Genomic DNA, 18521 nt, shown 5'->3' with positions numbered 1-18521 from the left:
TCTTACTGTTTTTCTGGTCTCTCACCACTGGCATATTTTAACGTTTTCTTGTTTCTAGGACATTAATAGGTTTTATCATTACGTTATGTTATCGTTTCTTTGTTCGTTGTTTAATAAAAGTTCATGTTCATCAGTGGCCTACTGATTTTCGTTTTCCTATTTTTTTCTTTCCAGGTTGTTTCATGGTAAAGTTTCTGTTAACAGGATACAGTGATCACTTCGTTATTATTGCATATGTCCTTTTCACTAGGGGTGCTCTCTGGTCGGGCCAGATGACGTATCTCTAGTAAATGGTCCGGGTGAAAAAGGTGCATCAATCAGTGGGGAGTAGATAGGCATGACAGATTACAACGGGGGAGAACGGTCCGCATTACGTACCCTTTCACTACTTGCAAAGATTTTCCTACGTTTATTTGCAAACAGGGAATACCTCCAAAAAGAACTAATTCCCAAACAGTCAATGTTCGGACAATCAATCAATCAATGAGGAATGAAATAGGTACGACGTGTTAAAGGCTTGCGTTACCTACCCTTCACTATCTGCAAAGGGAGATAGAATATTCCTATTCTTCCTCGTTTGCAGGTAGAGAAGATCGTTAAGAGAATTAACTTCGAACAATTCAATGCTCGATTGAAACAATCAACAAGGGGTACTGTGAACACAAATGAACGCCGCTTATATACATACGCATTGCTATTTTCAACAGGTTGTTCCTAATGTTTCTATTTTAGCGAGGTCAAAAGAGATCCCATTAGTGGCCTACTGATTTTGCTCGATTCCTTTTGTTTTTTTACACGATTTTTCGCTATCTGCAAAGACTAAACAGAGTATTGCGACTCTGTGCTTGTTTGTAAATAGAGAATGAACCAAAGAGAACAATCAATCAAATGGAGAGAGAAGCAGGCACGACGGATTACAAAGGGGGAAAGGGCTGCATTAACTACCCTTCACTATCTGCAAAGAGAGAGTACTCCTAATAGAAATGAGGGGTGGGGGGCAGCAATCAAAGCAGATCAGTGTGCATAAACACGAAAAAAAAAATTCTTACCACGTACTTGACATTCGACAGCTTATGATATTTGCTATTAAAAAACCATTGAAATTCACTGAAAAAACCATAGGTTATAGACCATATATAGTTAGGAATTAGCATTTACAAAACCTTGAAAATTCACTGAAAAAACCATAGGTTATAGACCATATATAGTTAGGAATTAGCATTTAAAAAACCTTATTTTACTCACACAAAACCATTGAAATTCCATATATAGTTAGTTGCACTAACTATATATTGCGCACCCGCAATCCACTGCTGATGATGTCACATATTACATCATTCATGACATGGTCAGTGACATCACTGATGACATCACTGATGACATCTCAAATGACATCACTGATGACATCACTGATGACATCTCATTTGACATCAATGACCACATCACTGATGATATCATTCATGTGACAATACAATGCATCTCCTCACATTTTAATATAACCTCTGTTTCACCCAGTGTTAAAAACAGAGTATAATTTTTGAAACCATTGACACACCAATACTAGTTACTACATACGTACTCACTGATTCCTACGTCTACACACACATTCACTCATTCACCCATACAATCATTCATACATACAATCACTCATGTTTACAACACAATCATATGCACTCATACACCTATACAGACACTCACACTCTGCCACTCATCCATGGAGTTACTCACACACCTAGTCAGTCCTGTAAAGAATCAATCACACTTCCATTTTCTACTCTATACAGTTAAACATAGAGCACCTTACGTTTTCAACCATATACTAACACATACTTACTCTCTTATACAATCATTGATACAAGTACACATTGATCTGTACAGAGTCACACACCTCCCATCCAGCCACACACACACTCAGTCTCCCATGCAAATACTTGGGCAATCAATCAATAACCCATATAGTTACTCATATAGCTACTGATCAACACATGCAGCAGTTTACAGAACAACAGACATAATGATGCACAAATTAAGACAGTTTAGTCACTAACCCATGCACTCAGTGAGACACATTTAATCACTCACTCATACATTCAGTCATGCACCTACTAAATCCTTCGTCCAGACACTTATACATCCACTCATTCTTCAATATGTAAGACATATTTTAACTTTACAGAAACATAGTCACTGGATGTTGTCATCAGTGATGTCATCAGTGATGTCATTTGAGATGTCATCAGTGATGTCATCAGTGATGTCACTGACCATGTCATGAATGATGTAATATGTGACATCATCAGCAGTGGATTGCGGGTGCGCAATATATAGTTAGTGCAACTAACTATATATGGAATTTCAATGGTTTTGTGTGAGTAAAATAAGGTTTTTTAAATGCTAATTCCTAACTATATATGGTCTATAACCTATGGTTTTTTCAGTGAATTTTCAAGGTTTTGTAAATGCTAATTCCTAACTATATATGGTCTATAACCTATGGTTTTTTCAGTGAATATATATATATATATATATGTATATATATATATATATATATATATATAATATATATATTTTTTGTAATTACTCTTTTCAGCCTAAAAACTAATCCCACCCAAGTCCCTTAAAATACCCCAGCACCCCAAAATACTAAGCCACCCTTACTCCTTAAAATACCCCAGCACCCTTAAACACTAACCCATCCTGACCCTAGAAATACCCCTGATACCCCCAAACCTATCCCTGAACCCTAAATTACCCCTGTACCCCTGAACCCTAAAAATACCCTTGTACCCCAAAACCCAAACCTACCCCTGAACTCTAAAAATACCTCTGTACCCCAAAACCCAAACCTACCCCTGAACCCTAAAATACCCCTGTACCCCAAAACCCAAACCTACCCCTGTACCCCAAAACCCAAACCTACCCCTGAACCCTAAAATACCCCTGTACCCCAAAACCCAAACCTATCCCTCAACCCTAAAAATACCCCTGTACCCCAAAACCCAAACCTAGCCCTGAACCCTAAAAATACCCCTGTACCCCAAACCCAAACCTACCCCTGAACCCTAAAATACCCCTGTACCCCAAAACCCAAACCTACCCCTGAACTCTAAAATACCCCTGTACCCCAAAACCCAAACCTATCCCTCAACCCTAAAAAGACGCCTGTACCCCAAAACCCAAACCTACCCCTGAACCCTAAAATACCCCTGTACCCCAAAAGACAAACCTACCCCTGATCCCTAAAATACCCCTGTACCCCAAAACCCAAACCTACCCCTGAACCCTAAAATACCTCTGTACCCCAAAACCCAAACCTACCCCTGAACCCTAAAATACCCCTGAACCCCAAAACCCAAACCTATCCCTCAACCCTAAAAATACCCCTGTACCCCAAAACCCAAACCTATCCCTGAACCCTAAAAATACCCCTGTACCCCAAAACATAAACCTACCCCTGAACCCTAAAACACCCCTGTACCCCAAAACTCAAACCTACCCCTGAACCCTAAAAATACCCCTGTACCCCAAAACCCAAACCTACCCCTGAACCCTAAAATACCCCTGTACCCCAAAACCCAAACCTACCCCTGAACCCTAAAATACCCCTGTACCCCAAAACCCAAACCTATCCCTCAACCCTAAAAATACCCCTGTACCCCAAAACCCAAACCTAGCCCTGAACCCTAAAAATACCCCTGTACCCCGAAAACCCAAAGTTACCCCATAACACTAAAAATACCCCTGTATCCCAGAACCCAAACCGAGCCCTGAACCCTAATACCCATGTACCCCAAAACCCAAACCTAGCCCTGAACCCTAAACCCTAAAAATACCCCTGTAGCCCAAAACCCAAACCTATCCCTAAACCCTAAAAATACCCCTGAATCCCATAACCCAAAACCCACCCTGAACCCTAATAAAAGCCCCTACACCCCAAAACCTAAACCTACCCCTTAACACTAAAAATACCCAAGCATCCCTAAAACCAACCCTTTAATCTAAAAATACCATGCTCTAAAAATACACTGTGCACCCCATAAACCAAACCCACCCTTAAAATACCCCTGAACCCCTAAAACATATACCCCAACACCCCCAAACTAAAGCCATATACTTACCTTAAACTTAAATATTAAAAACATCTACTTTTACTATTCATCCTTTTACAACGAATTTCGTTGTAAAAGCATGCGTGATAAAAGCATATAAGATGTAATGGTATGCGTTTTAAAAGTATTGCCGAGTAATGGTACTATCGTTGTGATCGTATGCGGAGTGAAGGTATGCAGAAAGAAAGTTTCGTTATGAAGGTGTTTTACCGTTCAATGCTCTCTGTATCACAGTCCGTCATGGCAATTGACCTTAATTAATCAAAGACAAGTTGCCACTATACCTACCAAACCACATGCAGAGAAAACAAATGAAACAGGGGCATCTGCTTTGGAGTAGAAGCAGCAAAACATTGGAATGCTCTCCACCTATACTTCTGCTCATTTCAGCACGATCTAAGGGGCATATTACCAAGCTATAGCGATAATTATCGCTAAGCTTGGTTAGCGGGTATTAAAATATCGCCGTGCTCCGACGATTTTTACCGCTGAGATACCTTGATATTATCAAGGTTTATCTCAAAAGCGGTAAAAATCGTGGGAAATGCATGATTATCGCTGAAAAATCAGCGATATTCATGCATTATCGTGACAATGCTCTTAGCCATGTTATCCACCTTCCATTGGATAACATGGCTAAGAACTGCTCTGGGCAGGCGCTAGCTTTTGGAGATAATCGCGCTTAGCTGTTTCCAGTCGCTAACATCTTGGCACGCCCACTTTGCATGTCATTAGCGATAAATATCACTGACATGCATAGTGGGCCCCTAAATGCCTGCTATCGCCTATTAGCTGTCGCTAACTGGTGTTAGCGACAGCTAGGTAATAGGGCGATAAAATTATCGCCGCTTTAGCGGGAAAAATTCCCCCTAAAGCGGCGATAAGGCCCTTGGTAATATGCCCCTAAGTTTCCAAATAATCAAGATTTGGTAACTTTACTTGAATGACTTGACATGCAAAGCCATCTACACCAGAAAACAGCATAGCTGAATTTCTCTTTGCACCAATGACCTGAAATTCTTCACCTGAATGGCATTGAAAACACTGTAATTGAACAAGCTACTAACCATTCTACTAGACACAGGAAAAAATGCACAGTGAACAACAATTTGTGGAACAAATCACAAATACCCTCCTCCAACTACTCCAATGGTACAATGACATCATGCTAACATGTAAGATGAGTCCAGGTACAAAACTCACTTCGAGATAAAGCCTGACAATCTGTTTTCATTCATTTTCAACAGAGTTGGAATCTGTGCATAAGCGATACAGATATAAGGGCCGTGGTGAGTACACACAAATAGCAATAATTCTAAGCAATTATGTTGCACAGTTATCCCATATGCTGTCAAGAACCAAAACTTCAAACTAAGTCAAACAATACACTGGTCAGCAGGCAGATTTCGTATCATTAATGCAATGGCACAAAAGGCAGCAATACCAAAAAGGTGCACAACACATTTCCACAGTACTGGGCACTTTTCGCATTACATTCACGCTGGAAAAAGTCAGTAAGTTTAAGGCCGCATATGTAAGAATGATCAGTATATTATGCCAATTCAGCTCAATATAAGCAGCACTGCGTCTCGCTGCATTAGATTGTATCTCCTTCCATTACATTACCCTCCTTTCTTGCTTCATAAGCAGAGCAACGAAGAGCAGATCCTTCGTCATGGGCCCACTTGTGAACATGAGAACTCCAGCCTGACACCTGAAGAGCTCAAGGAGATTTCCAGCAAAAGGCAGTACCCCTCTACTCGAATACCACGTTCAAGTCTACAAAGCGAGCTATGAGCCTATCCCCCTTAAGTCTGGACATGAGACCAAACATAGGGGCCCATTACGATCGCGGACGGACTTGCGTCCGTCCGCGAGCCCTGAGTAGGAGGGAACGTTTGCATGTGCTGCGGCGTTCCCTCATGTGCAATTAGGATGTGACCGCCACCCTGGCGGTCACATCCTCTATTATTAACATTGCGGCGGGTGCTGCTTGAAGCAGCACCTTCAGAAATAATAACGATTAAAGCTGTGCATTTGCATGCACAAAGCGGTAGGCACCGCGCGGTGCCTGCCGCTCTGTGCACGCAAATGCAGGGGGGTACCATAGGTACCCCCCATGTGCACCCCCCACCCCCCCTTCACCCCTGGGGGCCCGTTGCCCGCAACGGGCCCCCAAACAAAAATTCGTATGCCTTTGCACGGCGGAAATGCCGCCGTGTAATGGCATAGAACTCCAGATATCCTAATATGGCTGGCGGTGTTTGAGAGACACCGCCACCATATTAGGCCTTTTCCGCCGCAGTTGTAAGCCAACCGCGGCGGAAACGAAGCCGACTGAAACCAGGACCCACCAGCCATCCTAATGTCGCGTGGGTCTTTGGTGAGTCCGCAGAGGATTTTCCGCATCCGCCGGGCCGGCGGTGGCTTCCGCCGGCCCGGAGGATGCGGAAAATCCTCCATCGTAATGTGCCCCATAATTCGCTTGTGGTGTGCCTAGTCAACACTTCCCCATCCTTTTCTGAACTAAATAACCCACTCCACGCGGAATAAGGGGCCAATAGCCTTCACACCATAAAATACAAAGAAGCATCCGGTCCCACATCTCAGTCAATCTCCTGTAACAGCAAGCAATATTGTATGCTATCTGGCTGGTTTGAGGTAAGTACGAGCAATGTAAATAAACATCAGCCTGCAGTTCTTGGATTCGTTAAGTGTATGCATGAATATGGTCGCCCAGTCTAGCTCTGAGCATTCCATGCCCATGTCTTCCTAGCAGGGCCGGGAACCCAAAGCCGCCCTGGCAATTTGGTCGGACCAGCTCTGGGAGTGGGGGAGAAGGAGGGGGCGGATGGAAGCGTGAAGCACCCAGATTTTGTCACTGGGGGCCGATATTGCAGCGCCGCTGCAAAAGCAGCCCCCAGTGACAAAACCGGCCCCACCTGCAAAACCGGCCCCCACTCCTCCTGCCTCCCATGGAAACGCCCGATGCCCAGCACGGCCAGTCCCACCCTGCTGCTTCCTCGCCTAGCCTTAACGCTGCCAGGTCAAACCCCATCTGTGTCTGCCCCCCCCCCCCAAGTCAATGATGTTTGCGTTGTTCAATCAGCCCCGAAGGAGACTCGTTATTTAGGAAAGTGGGGGCTGCTCGGCCCCCACGCACACATGGCTGTGCCCGGCCCCCCCCCTTCGACCAGTCCTGGTTGGTCGCGCGTCCTGCCCTTGCCCCGGAAGCAGTTTTGTGCTTCCGGGTCAAGGGGGGCGGGACCGCGACCTAGGAGGGGTTTAAGAGCCTGGGGAGCGCGGGAAGCGGCCTCTTTGTGCCCGCGCTTCTCAGGCTCGCTCCTTGCCCCGCTGTGGGCATTTTTAATTTTCTCTTCTTTATTTTCCAGGTTGTGCGGAATTGGAGCGGCGGCCGAGGGGAGGCAGTCTGCGTCCGCGGGAACAGGAGTATTTTGTCCCTTTATCTCTCTCCAGGTGTCAGAAGTTGAGCGGTGGCCAGCACGACAGGAGACGCTCGGAGCGGCAATCGAGGTCAGGGATCAGCTGTCCGGATTGCAGGCGGCCCGGATCGAGCGAGAGGGCTCACAGGCACGGCGTGAGGGGGGTATCTCAAGCCTATCAGGGCGCAAGGTAGGTGACGGGGTAGCGGGTGCGGCCCCTGATCGAGGACCGGCTCAGAGGAGCGAGCGGGGGCGACAGCGTGATGTTGTGTCCAGGAGCCGTGCCTGGCTATTTTATTAACGAAGCGAAGCAGGGTCGGCTTCGGCGGGGACCGGAGGGGAGACCACAGGTTTCCTAATAGAAACGGAGGAGGGGTAGCAATTGGTAGCAGACTCTGTTTTTTCATTGTGTGGGAATTTTTTCGCACAAAAGGTTATGAAGCTGGCCAGGGTTAGCTCATTTTAATAATTTATGGGAACAACACGCTCTCACATTCACCAGTTGGGGCAGATGCAAATAGGGTTCTGAATAATCAGTTGCCCTCCTGATTGAATGAACATTGCTGTTAAACTGTTTTTTAGTGGATGTGGCTGGCAACAAGACGCATGCTGTTTGTTGATTGCTAAAACAGCTTTCTTCGGGGAAATAGACACTGTACTCTGCTGTGTTCGGGGCAAATAACTTACATATCATTGTACCAGGCTGCTTTAGGCAAAATATTATCTTTATTGTTATTAACTACTAGAACAGCGCTATTTGCATGCACATACTGCTGCCTCTAGGCAAAATATTATCTTTATTGTTATCAAATACTAGAACAGCGCTATTTGCATGCACATACTGCTGCCTCTATACCAGTGGCAGTAATTTGTTGTGTAAGGGGGCAGGGGTGTGTGAAGATTCTTTGCGAATCGCCACAATCCGGTTTTAACGATTTTCTCATCATAGGAGCTACAGACAAGGATCGCTGCGGATCGGGTAGCTGTGGTGCTCGCGGTGAACGGCGGATCCTGAGGACGCGGGCATGCCTGCATTTCACTGCTTCTGGCGGGCCGCTGGGCTAGAGTTCGCTCGCCTAAACACTCCAGGCTAGCTGGGGTGTGCGGTCACAGTTGCATGGTGCCTACGGCCAGCTCGTGAGCCTCCAACTTGGTCAGGTACGGAGCACGGCGTGCTCATAAGTAACCTATTGTGTAGAGTAGGTTCAGGGCAACATGTCTGCCAGACGGGGTGCAGGGAATACGAGTGTGGAAATAATGTTTCAGACAATGATGCGCAGGATGTCAGCAATGGACAAACGATTGGGGAAGGTGGACAAGTTGGGGAAGACCGTGGCAGAATTGGGAGCGAGGGTGGATGCCCAGGCAGGCCCATCGGGAAGGCCTAAGCGGACCATAGTGCCCCTCAAACCAAGGGGGGAATTTGAGACCCCACCCAAACGTGCCAGAACTAAGAAAGTGGGTGGTCGCCCCCCCAGGTCCGGTGAGGGGGGGGGTCTCCGAGTCCAACTCCTAATATACTGCCTGTGGGTCCTAGTGCACCGACTCCTATCCCTTACCCCCCGGCGGGTGTTCCGGCCCCTGCACCGCAACCACCACCAGTGAGTGTGCCAGTAGCGCCTGGCGTGCCACCTCCGGCTGTCCCGGCCCCCCTTGGTCTTCACACCAGCGACCGGCCCTGTCCCGTCAATTGTCCCACCGGTCTCTCCAGCTCCGGGACCAGTGCCGCCCGAACTGGCAGCACAGATAGCGGCGGTACTTCCTTGGTTGGGGATTGGGGGAGTGTTACCTGCCGCAGCAGACCCCTCGGCAGAGGCCCAAAAAATGGTTGCTCAAATATTGTTGGCTAGGGGTGGGAGTGGCACCCCGAGTGCACCGATTTCTCCCCAAATAGGTCCAGCGAACGATGGTGAGGCAGTCAAGACAGTGGACGCAAAACAGCCCACCGAAAGTGGTAAGGAGGTAGCCCTGCCGGTGCTGGGCGAGGGCGCAATTTCCTCCAGGGGGGAGTGTTTAGCGCAGCATGTATCTCAAAGTGTGAAGGAGTTAGTTTGGGCAGACAAATATGTGAATATTTTTTTGTTACTGATCGACAACAGGGAATGGGACTATGCAAAATCACAGAAGGATATGATGTTGCCTAGTGAATGGCGATCGCAACTGTACAAATTTAGGGTGGAAGAGACACTCATCAATTGGATCAGGGCCTTTTCTGTGTATAGTGCAGTGATTGGGGAACGCTTCCCAGGTATGCAAACTGTGATGGCCTGCTATCAGAGCAGGATTACAATGTACCATGAGAATCATGGGGGGGATGCATGGAAGGAGTACGACATAGCCTTCAGGAAATCGAGGGAGTTCAACAGGTCATTAGCTTGGGACAAGGTCGATTCCATTTCCTGGCATTCCCAGTTTGAAGGGTCAGGCCGCAAGTACTAGCGCCACCGGCAATAAAGGGTATTCCCCCAGACCCCAGCAGCCCTTTCAGCAGCCCTTTCGACCAGCGCAAGGTGGGGAGGCGGGCAACAAGACCAGAGGTAGTACAGGCGGGAAAGGAGTGTGCTGGGATTTCAATAGGCGGACGTGCAACAGGGTACCGGGCACCTGCAAATTCAGGCACGCGTGTAACTTATGCGGCCATCCTTCCCACCCAGAGACTACATGCCGGTCAAAGGGCAATGGGTCTGGCAACAGAGGGAGGAGGAAACCTGAATAACAGGATTCAGCCCCTTGTGGCGCATTCCCCCATTTTGGTGACTGCTATGATCCCCTGGCTCAACAGATACCCTAATCACACTTCCGCTAGGATGCTACAGGAGGGTTTCACGCATGGTTTCCGGATTCCGGCTGGGGGTTACATCGGGGCACCGCAGTGTAAGAACTAGTTGTCAGTTCAGAACAACCCCAAGGTAGTAGCGAACAAAATAGAGAAGGAGCTGCGCCTAGGTAGGGTAGCGGGGCCTTTTTCTGACATCCCTGTTCAGAATTTTGTGTGCTCGCCTTTAGGTGTGGTACCTAAGAAGGAAAAGGGCGAGTTTAGGCTCATACACAATTTGTCGGCACCTAGGGGCTTATCTTTGAATGATGCAATTGATGAGTCAATTTGTAGTGTGAAATATGCATCCTTTGACCAGCCGGTGGAAATGTTGAGGACTTTGGGCCCTGGGGCACTGATGGCCAAATCAGATATTGAGTCAGCTTTTAGACTTCTCCCAGTGCACCCGGCGGATCAGCGCCTGTTGGGTTTCTCCTTCGAAGGTAAATACTACATGGATAAGTGCATGCCCATGGGCTGCTCTATTTCATGTGCATACTTTGAGCAATTCAGCTCTTTCCTCGAGTGGGTCCTGAGACAATCTATAGGTCACCAGTCTGTCATGCATTACCTGGACAATTTTCTTTTCCTGGGTCCGGCGGGCTCACTGGAGTGCGCGTGGGCATTGCAGGAGTTTTGCGTGCTCATGCGTACTTTTGGGGTCCCGCTAGCGCAGGGGAAAACGGTTGGGCCAGTGACATGCCTAGAATTTTTGGGAATTGAGTTGGATTCCGTGGAAGGCTGTTTCAGGTTACCCACAGACAAAATCAAAAAGTTCAGGGCAACACTGGACCTATGCTTGCAGACAAAGAAACTCACTTTACAACTGTTGCAGCAGACAGTGGGTCAGCTAAACTTTGCATTGAGAGTGATTCCCATGGCACGCCCGTTCTCCCGCTCAATTGCACAAGCCATGAAGGGTCTGCAGGAAAAGCATCATCGTACACGGCTCTCTGTTGAGGTTCGCCAGGACATGCGTATATGGATTGCATTTCTAGAGGACTTCAATGGCAAAGTGCTGTGGGGTGCCCCCACGCTGTCCTCAGCTGAGTTAGGTTTATGGACTGACGCTGCAGGCAGTGTGGGGTTTGGCGCTATTCTTGGCAAGAAGTGGGTGGCGCAGAAATGGCCAGGATGGTGGGAAGAGAGCGGGCTGACTGCAAACATTGGGTTCCTTGAGCTCTTCCCAATCTGGGTGGCGTTGAAAGTGTGGCCTGAGGCATTGGCCAATCGCTCAGTGATTTTCTGGTCGGATAACATGACCGTGGTGGAATGCATCAATCAGCAGGCGGCGAGGTGTCGATTCATACTGCGCCTGCTGAAAGAGATTGTGCTATGTTGCATGAGATTGAATATACATTTCAGGGCCAAGCATGTCCCAGGGGTCTTAAATAACGCAGCTGATGCACTTTCTCGCTTTAAGATGCAGGTATTCAGGGACCACCTACCGGCTGCAGAGGCCTCCCCAGCTCATTTCCCATCGACTCTCTGGAAGATTGGTGCCCCCAACTACACGACCTCGTGGCAGCCAGCCTAGCGCCAAAGACAAGGACAGCTTACGAAGGGGCGTTCAGGTCTTACTGTAACTTTCTGGGTCATGATTGGGAAAACAAGTGGGATCTGGAGGCTAGTTTCAATAGGTACTTGAGCACTTTACACAACGAAGGGCGCACGGCGGCGACAGCTAGCAGACACAAAGCTGCAGTCTCCTTTTTCCGACGTGCCAAAGGAGTCAGGGATCCGACAAACAGTTTCCTGGTTCAAAAAGCGTTGAGAGGATGGCGGCGCTTGCAGGCACCCACCGCTGATGGTAGGAAACCGAGGTTTTGAACGATTGTCAGCAGTGCTCCTCGCCCTGCAGGACACATGCAGTTCTACGGCCGAGGTGGGGTTATTTAGGGCTGCTTTTGCGCTGGCATTCTACGGGGCTTTCAGGGTAGGCGAACTGGTGGCAGCCAACAAGCTAGATAGGGAAGGTGGCCTTCAGCTGCGTGACGTCAGCATTCGGGACAACACGATGCGGGTTACCATTCAGAAATCCAAGACTGATCAGGAGGCCAGGGGTCAGTCTCTGTGCTTACACCGGGCGCCGAATAACCCGTGCTGCCCGGTGTCACATGTGGAGGCGTTAATTACGCAGCGCGCAGGGAAGCTTGATGGAGCATTGCTCATGCATAAGGATGGTACCCCTTTGACCAGGTTTCAGTTCCAGAGAGTATTAGCCATGAGTATTGCCAAAACAGGTTGTGATCACAAAGAATTTGGGACGCATTCTTTCCGGATAGGGGCAGCCACTGAGGCCACTGCAAGGGGGTTGAATGTCAGTAGTGTGAAGAGGATTGGGAGATGGTCTTCCAATGCCTATAAGCGGTATGTGCGGTTGCACATGTTGTAAGGGTCAGTCGCCACCCCTCTGATGCCTGCCTTTTTGTCTTGTTTATTTCTAGTTTCTCGGGCCTGTGACGCAGGACGGGAACTACTAAAGGACCATCAAGACCAACCATCAACATCCCATCAATGGCAGAAAGACAAACGGAGGATGAATGTAGTATGGGTAGTCGGTCATTCTTATGTAAAACATGCTAAACCAATTTTCCTTGCAGGAGCGGGTAGCCGAAGGGTGGAGTGCAGGGGTTTCAATGTCTCTTTCCATGGCAGAGGAGAGCTTCGCCTCAGTCAGCTTAGGGGTTTCATGTCAGATCTACTCGAAAGACACACCTCACCACCTTCAGTGGTCATCTTGCACCTGGGGGGGAATGATTTAGTGGATTTGGGCAGAAGGGTCCTGTTGGAAGAAATCATCTCAGCGGCAGGGTGGCTGGCGAAACTGTTACCGGATTGCACTATAGTATGGTCACAGTTGATACCGAGGCTGCAGTGGAGGGGGGGTGAATCAGTCAGGACGTTGAATCACTCGGTAAAGAGGGTCAACAATAAACTAGACAAGCTATTTCGAACTCCTTACCTACAGAGCATACCTCATGGTTGCATCTGGGGGGAACAGTTCTATGTGCGGGATGGGGTCCATATGACAGAGTCAGGGAATGCCCTATTCATAAAAAACATCTTAGCATGGGTAGAAGGTTTTGCGAGGAGGATATGACCTTTCAGTGTAGGTTTGTTGGGGGGGGGGCCAGATAGTCGGTCAACTATGCTGGCCTGTGGCGGTAAGGTCATAATAGGTGAGCAGCAATTTAAGGTCCTTAGGGGGGGCGGTCCCACTCACAAAAGGGGTCGCCCAGGGGGAGGGGCCACTGGTCTCTCCCAGAACTTCAGGGGCAGGATATCCATCGCTTAGAAGGGTGCGGGGGAGGGAGTCACGCTTTCCGCAGGCTGGTAGCCACCCCTCACATACACTATGACGTCATCAAGGGGCGCGAGTGTAAGGGCCCTCCTGTTATGGTTAAATGGAGTTCAAGGAGCGCACGCGGGTAAACGGGCCCTTGTTGCGCATGCGCATCTCGGACGTGAGAGCGTAGCTGGTAAAAGGATCTGACACCGTTTAGCGACCTTGCCGTAGGACCAGAAATTATTAGAAATACAAATTTAATATCAGGATGTTAGATTCGGTTAGGAACCACGCTGTATTAGAAATTTGTTAAGGTTAGCCCATCATACCTGTGGAAAAATGTATGTAAATCTAATGTTCTGAAGTTTGCATTTAATAATTATGTAAAATTTAATTTTTCAAAATTTTAATTTTGTTTAATATTTTAATAAATACGGCCGGGGGGTCTCGGGCTCGAGACTCCCTGCCTTCCAAAGAAATTCTGTGTTGGACTGTTAAATGTGTAACGGTATTTTGCATGTTATGGCGGGGGGTGGCCGGCAGTCACAGACCATGAGGAAAGTGGGGGCCGCTCGGCCCCCACGCACACATGGCTGTGCCCGGCTCCCCCCCTTCGGCCAGTCCTGGTTGGTCGCGCGTCCCGCCCTTGCCCCGGAAGCAGTTTTGCGCTTCCGGGTCAAGGGGGCGGGACCGCGACCTAGGAGGTGTTTAAGAGCCTGGGGAGCGCGGGAAGCGGCCTCTTTGTGCCCGCGCTTCCCAGGCTCGCTCCTTGCCCCGCTGTGGGCATTTTTAATTTTCCCCACCCTCCTTCCCCTGGTAGCAGAATTCTGGGAAGGACCCTGGTAGGTATGCGGTGTAATGCTATGCAATGTCATATGATAAATTTCCTCCTTAGGCCTTTTTCCCACGCATACAGGCAATGTTAATATGTATAATTTTACTGGTGCTTTAACTAATTTTCCTTAGGCCTTTTTTCCCTCTTAGATTAGGAATGTCGTATTTATTATGTGTGTCTGGCGGTAAGGTCATAATCGGTGAGCAGCAATTTAAGGTCCTTGGGGGGGGCGGTCCCACTCACGAAAGGGGCCGCCCAGGGAGAGGGGCCACTGGTCTCTCCCAGAACTTCAGGGGCAGGATATCCATCGCTTAGAAGGGTGCGGGGGAGGGAGTCACGCTTTCCTCAGGCTGGTAGCCACCCCTCACATACACTATGACGTCATCAAGGGGTGCGAGTGTAAGGGCCCTCCTGTTATGGTTAAATGGAGTTCACGGAGCGCACGCGGGTAAACGGGCCCTTGTTGCGCATGCGCATCTCGGACGTGAGAGCGTAGCTGGTAAAAGGATCTGACACCGGTTAGCGACCTTGTCGTAGGACCAGAAATTATTAGAAATGCAAATTTAATATCAGGATGTTAGATTCGGTTAGGAACCACGCTGTATTAGAAATTTGGTATGGTTAGCCCATCATACCTGTGGAAAAATGGATGTAAATCTAATGTTCTGAAGTTTGCATTTAATAATTATGTAAAATTTTATTTTTCAAATTTTTTATTTTGTTTCATATTTTAATAAATACGGCCGGGGGGTCTCAGGCTCGAGACTCCCTGCCTTCCAAAGAAATTCTGTGTTGGACTGTTAAATGTGTAATGGTATTTTGCATGTTATGGCGGGGGGTACCCGGCAGTCACAGACCATGTGTAACGCGCTGCATGCCAGTAAGTTGGTAACTTACATCCCTCCCCGAGGTCAGAGAATGGCAATAATAAGCCTGCATCAAACGAATGGCCCGGTTGCACAATGTCCGGCGGTTTCCTGCCATGGTAGCCCGAGCAAAGTCAGCATTAAAAGTGCAGAAATCTCTGAGGAATACAAAGGATCAGACCAGTCTTCTGCTGTGGAAATCTGAGCCAATAGTGCCCACAAACCGCAATCAGCAGAGCGCCTCAGCCCATATAACACCTTCTGCCCAGGAAATAATCTGCCAGAGTTCCACCTCCCAGGGCAGCCACTAGAAACCCAGTTACATGGGAGGCAGAGTGGCAAGACCATTCAATCATCCAGTAAAATAGTGCTGTGAAGCAGTATAGTTTGAATTCAGGTCTCTCTCTGGAAGTTGTGGGTACAATTTGGACAGTTCTATCCTATGCCTCCTAATACCACACATTATATCTGTCAACACCAGCCGGGTAATTAGATGTGGTGCAACACCAAAAAGTTGATTTCTCTCTACCATTACGTACACATGTCAGCAGATTCAGCAAAACACAATTAACTTTTATGAGCAGTTACAATATGCAACCATTTCTTTGCCTTAGATAAAGACAGTTTTAGCTGTATGCAGGCCAACCTATTGTGTTAAATACAGGGTTTATTTCGGTCTCACAGTGTTCTGATAAGGTGTACTCTTGCACTGCATGCGTGTGGGGACTTTTTCTTTACTTGTTGTTCAAACATTCCATGAGTGCACTTTTCCTTGCTCTCTCCCTCTTCCTCCCCCATAGATGTTGTCTCTGCTCCCCAATAATCCTTGCCTTGCCTCAATTCCCAACACGTTCTCTGTGTTTTACGACTTAAAAACATTTATACATTTGGGGACAGTTTTACAAGCCCATTTAGCCACTTTTGCGTCACTTTTAACATGGGAAAAGTGACGCAAAAATGGCGCAAGTGGCTTGTAAATCTGCCCCTTTCTTTTTTTAAAGTGCTGCTGGGATGCAAACTCGTTTATGCGTCTTTCCTACTGCGGCTCCACCACTCTGCATTGTGCTTTAGTATATATTTTTTTAATGACACCCAGCAGTTGTGCCGTGCTTTCAGGCTACTCACTAACTTTTTGGAACTTTGCACAACTTGTTTGTTACCATTCTGCATTTTCATTTACCAGTCTAACAGGTCTGTCAGCCATGTAAGATTGGTAAATCAAAAACTGCTGCCTGTGACAAGATGCAAGAACATCTGTAAGCATGCATAGAGGAATGCAATACACCACATCTGAATACATCGGCGGCCTTCTTGGAATGGGTGTCCTTAAAAAAAAAAAAAACCCTTTCCAAGATTTCCATCCATGCATGCACATCCGTCTTGATGCATGTGTCAGGCGACTGGAGAGAAATTTTGCAAAGCTACTAGTTTGGTATTTTGAAGCCGAGAACTATTGGCTTTGCCATTGCTTGTTGACATTGTCGATGGTTTTTGTAAGTCTCTAAATGCCAGCAGTTCTCAAACAACCCTGCGTCAATTTCCCCTTCTTCCCACGACACACCCACATCCTTCCTATTGGCTACTCTAGTATGTCCATCTCCGAACTTAGGGGCTCATTAGGATCGCTGTTTTCCCGCATCCTCCGGGCCGGCAGAAGCCATCGCCGGCCCGGAGGATGTGGGAAAACCGCAGCGGAGCCTCCAAAGACCCACCGCCAAATTATGATGGCTGGTGGGTCTTGGTTTATGTCCGCCGCTTTTCCGCCGCGGTTGGCTTACAACCGCGGCGGAAAAGCTCTTATATGGTGGCGGTGTCTCTCAGACACCGCCAGCCATATTAGGATTGCGTATCTGATATGCTTTTCCGCGGCGGGTTCTCCGCCGTGGAAAAGCATATGGATGTGCACTTCGGGGGCCCGTTGCGGGCCCCCAGGGTGAATGGGGGGTGCACATGGGGGGTACCTATGTACCCCCCTGCATTTACATGCAGACAGCGGCAGGCACCGCGAGGTGCCTGCAGCTTTCTGCATGTAAATGCAATGCGTGCTTTTTTACCATTGCGGCGGGCGCAGCTTGAAGCCGCACCCGCCGTAATGTTAAATATAGAGGATGTGACCGCCAGGGTGGCGGTCACATCCTAATTGCAGAGGAGGGAACGCCGCAGCCCATGCGGACGTTCCCTCCTCCTCAAGGGTCGCGGACGGACTCAAGTCTGTCCGCGATCCTAATGGGCTCCTAATTTCCTGACTAACGTCCTCCTCACGTCACCAAACACATCGACCATTCACATCATGAACACTGCAACCATTTTCTAAAACAAATTGCCAAAATGACTGGCCTACCTCCTCACCAGGAAACTACTACATCTTTCTAACTTACTCTGACTCCACACACCACTAGCTCTCCTTAAACAAGTAATCCTGCATTGCTCAGCAGGCTACAAAGCCCCTCAAGTCTGCTCACACCTTTTCTCTGTTTCAGCCTCTCCCTTGCCTCCACCAATTAGATGAAGAAGTACTTCTCTCTGTTCCCTCTGCTACCCCTCTCTCTAAATTCTTCATAATCCTATTTTTCTGCCTATTCTCCATCCATTCCCCAATTTACTTTCATCTCTTGTTTTCCCTTATTTGACTGTCTTCTCCCCATACCATGAGCATCCTTTGGTTCACCTACTTATCTTCCTCCTCCTTTTTTTATACTTCGCCCTTTCCCTCCCTATTCCCTCCTTGCTCATGTTCGTTCCTCCATTCTGTCTTCCATTAACTCCGATGCTATATTGTGCCTGCTTCTCTTCTATCCTCTTTCAGCTGTCTCTTTGAAAGAAGAGTCTGCACATATCCTTTTATGAGGCTGTACCGGCCTTGTCAAGCTATACCTAGTCAAATAGAGGTTGTGTCTGGGGGGAAAGGAGCTTCCGACTGAGCATTTGAAAGCTTTGCATGGACATATAATGATGAGATTTGATACTAGATTTTAGATTCGGGCATTTTAGGCTAACTCTGGAAAAATGACTTAAGCATTAGATGGTTGAGTCTATGGTGGCATCCCCCTTTGGTGATCAGTGTTGTACCTTGGGGGTTAAATGCAGCATCGTGCTTTAAATATAGATAAAAACTTAAATAGTGTTATCTACTTTACAATGGCGTAGCAAGGTCAGGTGGTACC

At 47.8% G+C, this 18521-nt stretch overlaps 1 protein-coding gene across 1 annotated transcript in view; it reads right to left on the bottom strand.

The window, feature by feature from the left end:
* The window catches only part of LOC144762745 (MFS-type transporter SLC18B1-like), a 427196-nt gene that overhangs the window by 392731 nt on the left and 15944 nt on the right, over positions 1–18521 (bottom strand). The gene's annotated exons all lie outside the window — the stretch shown is intronic.

The sequence above is a fragment of the Lissotriton helveticus genome, chromosome 6 (genome assembly GCF_964261635.1).
Source record: "Lissotriton helveticus chromosome 6, aLisHel1.1, whole genome shotgun sequence".
NCBI lineage: Eukaryota > Metazoa > Chordata > Amphibia > Caudata > Salamandridae > Lissotriton > Lissotriton helveticus.
Note: the sequence above shows the minus strand (reverse complement) of the source record. Positions and strands in the feature narration are given on the sequence as shown.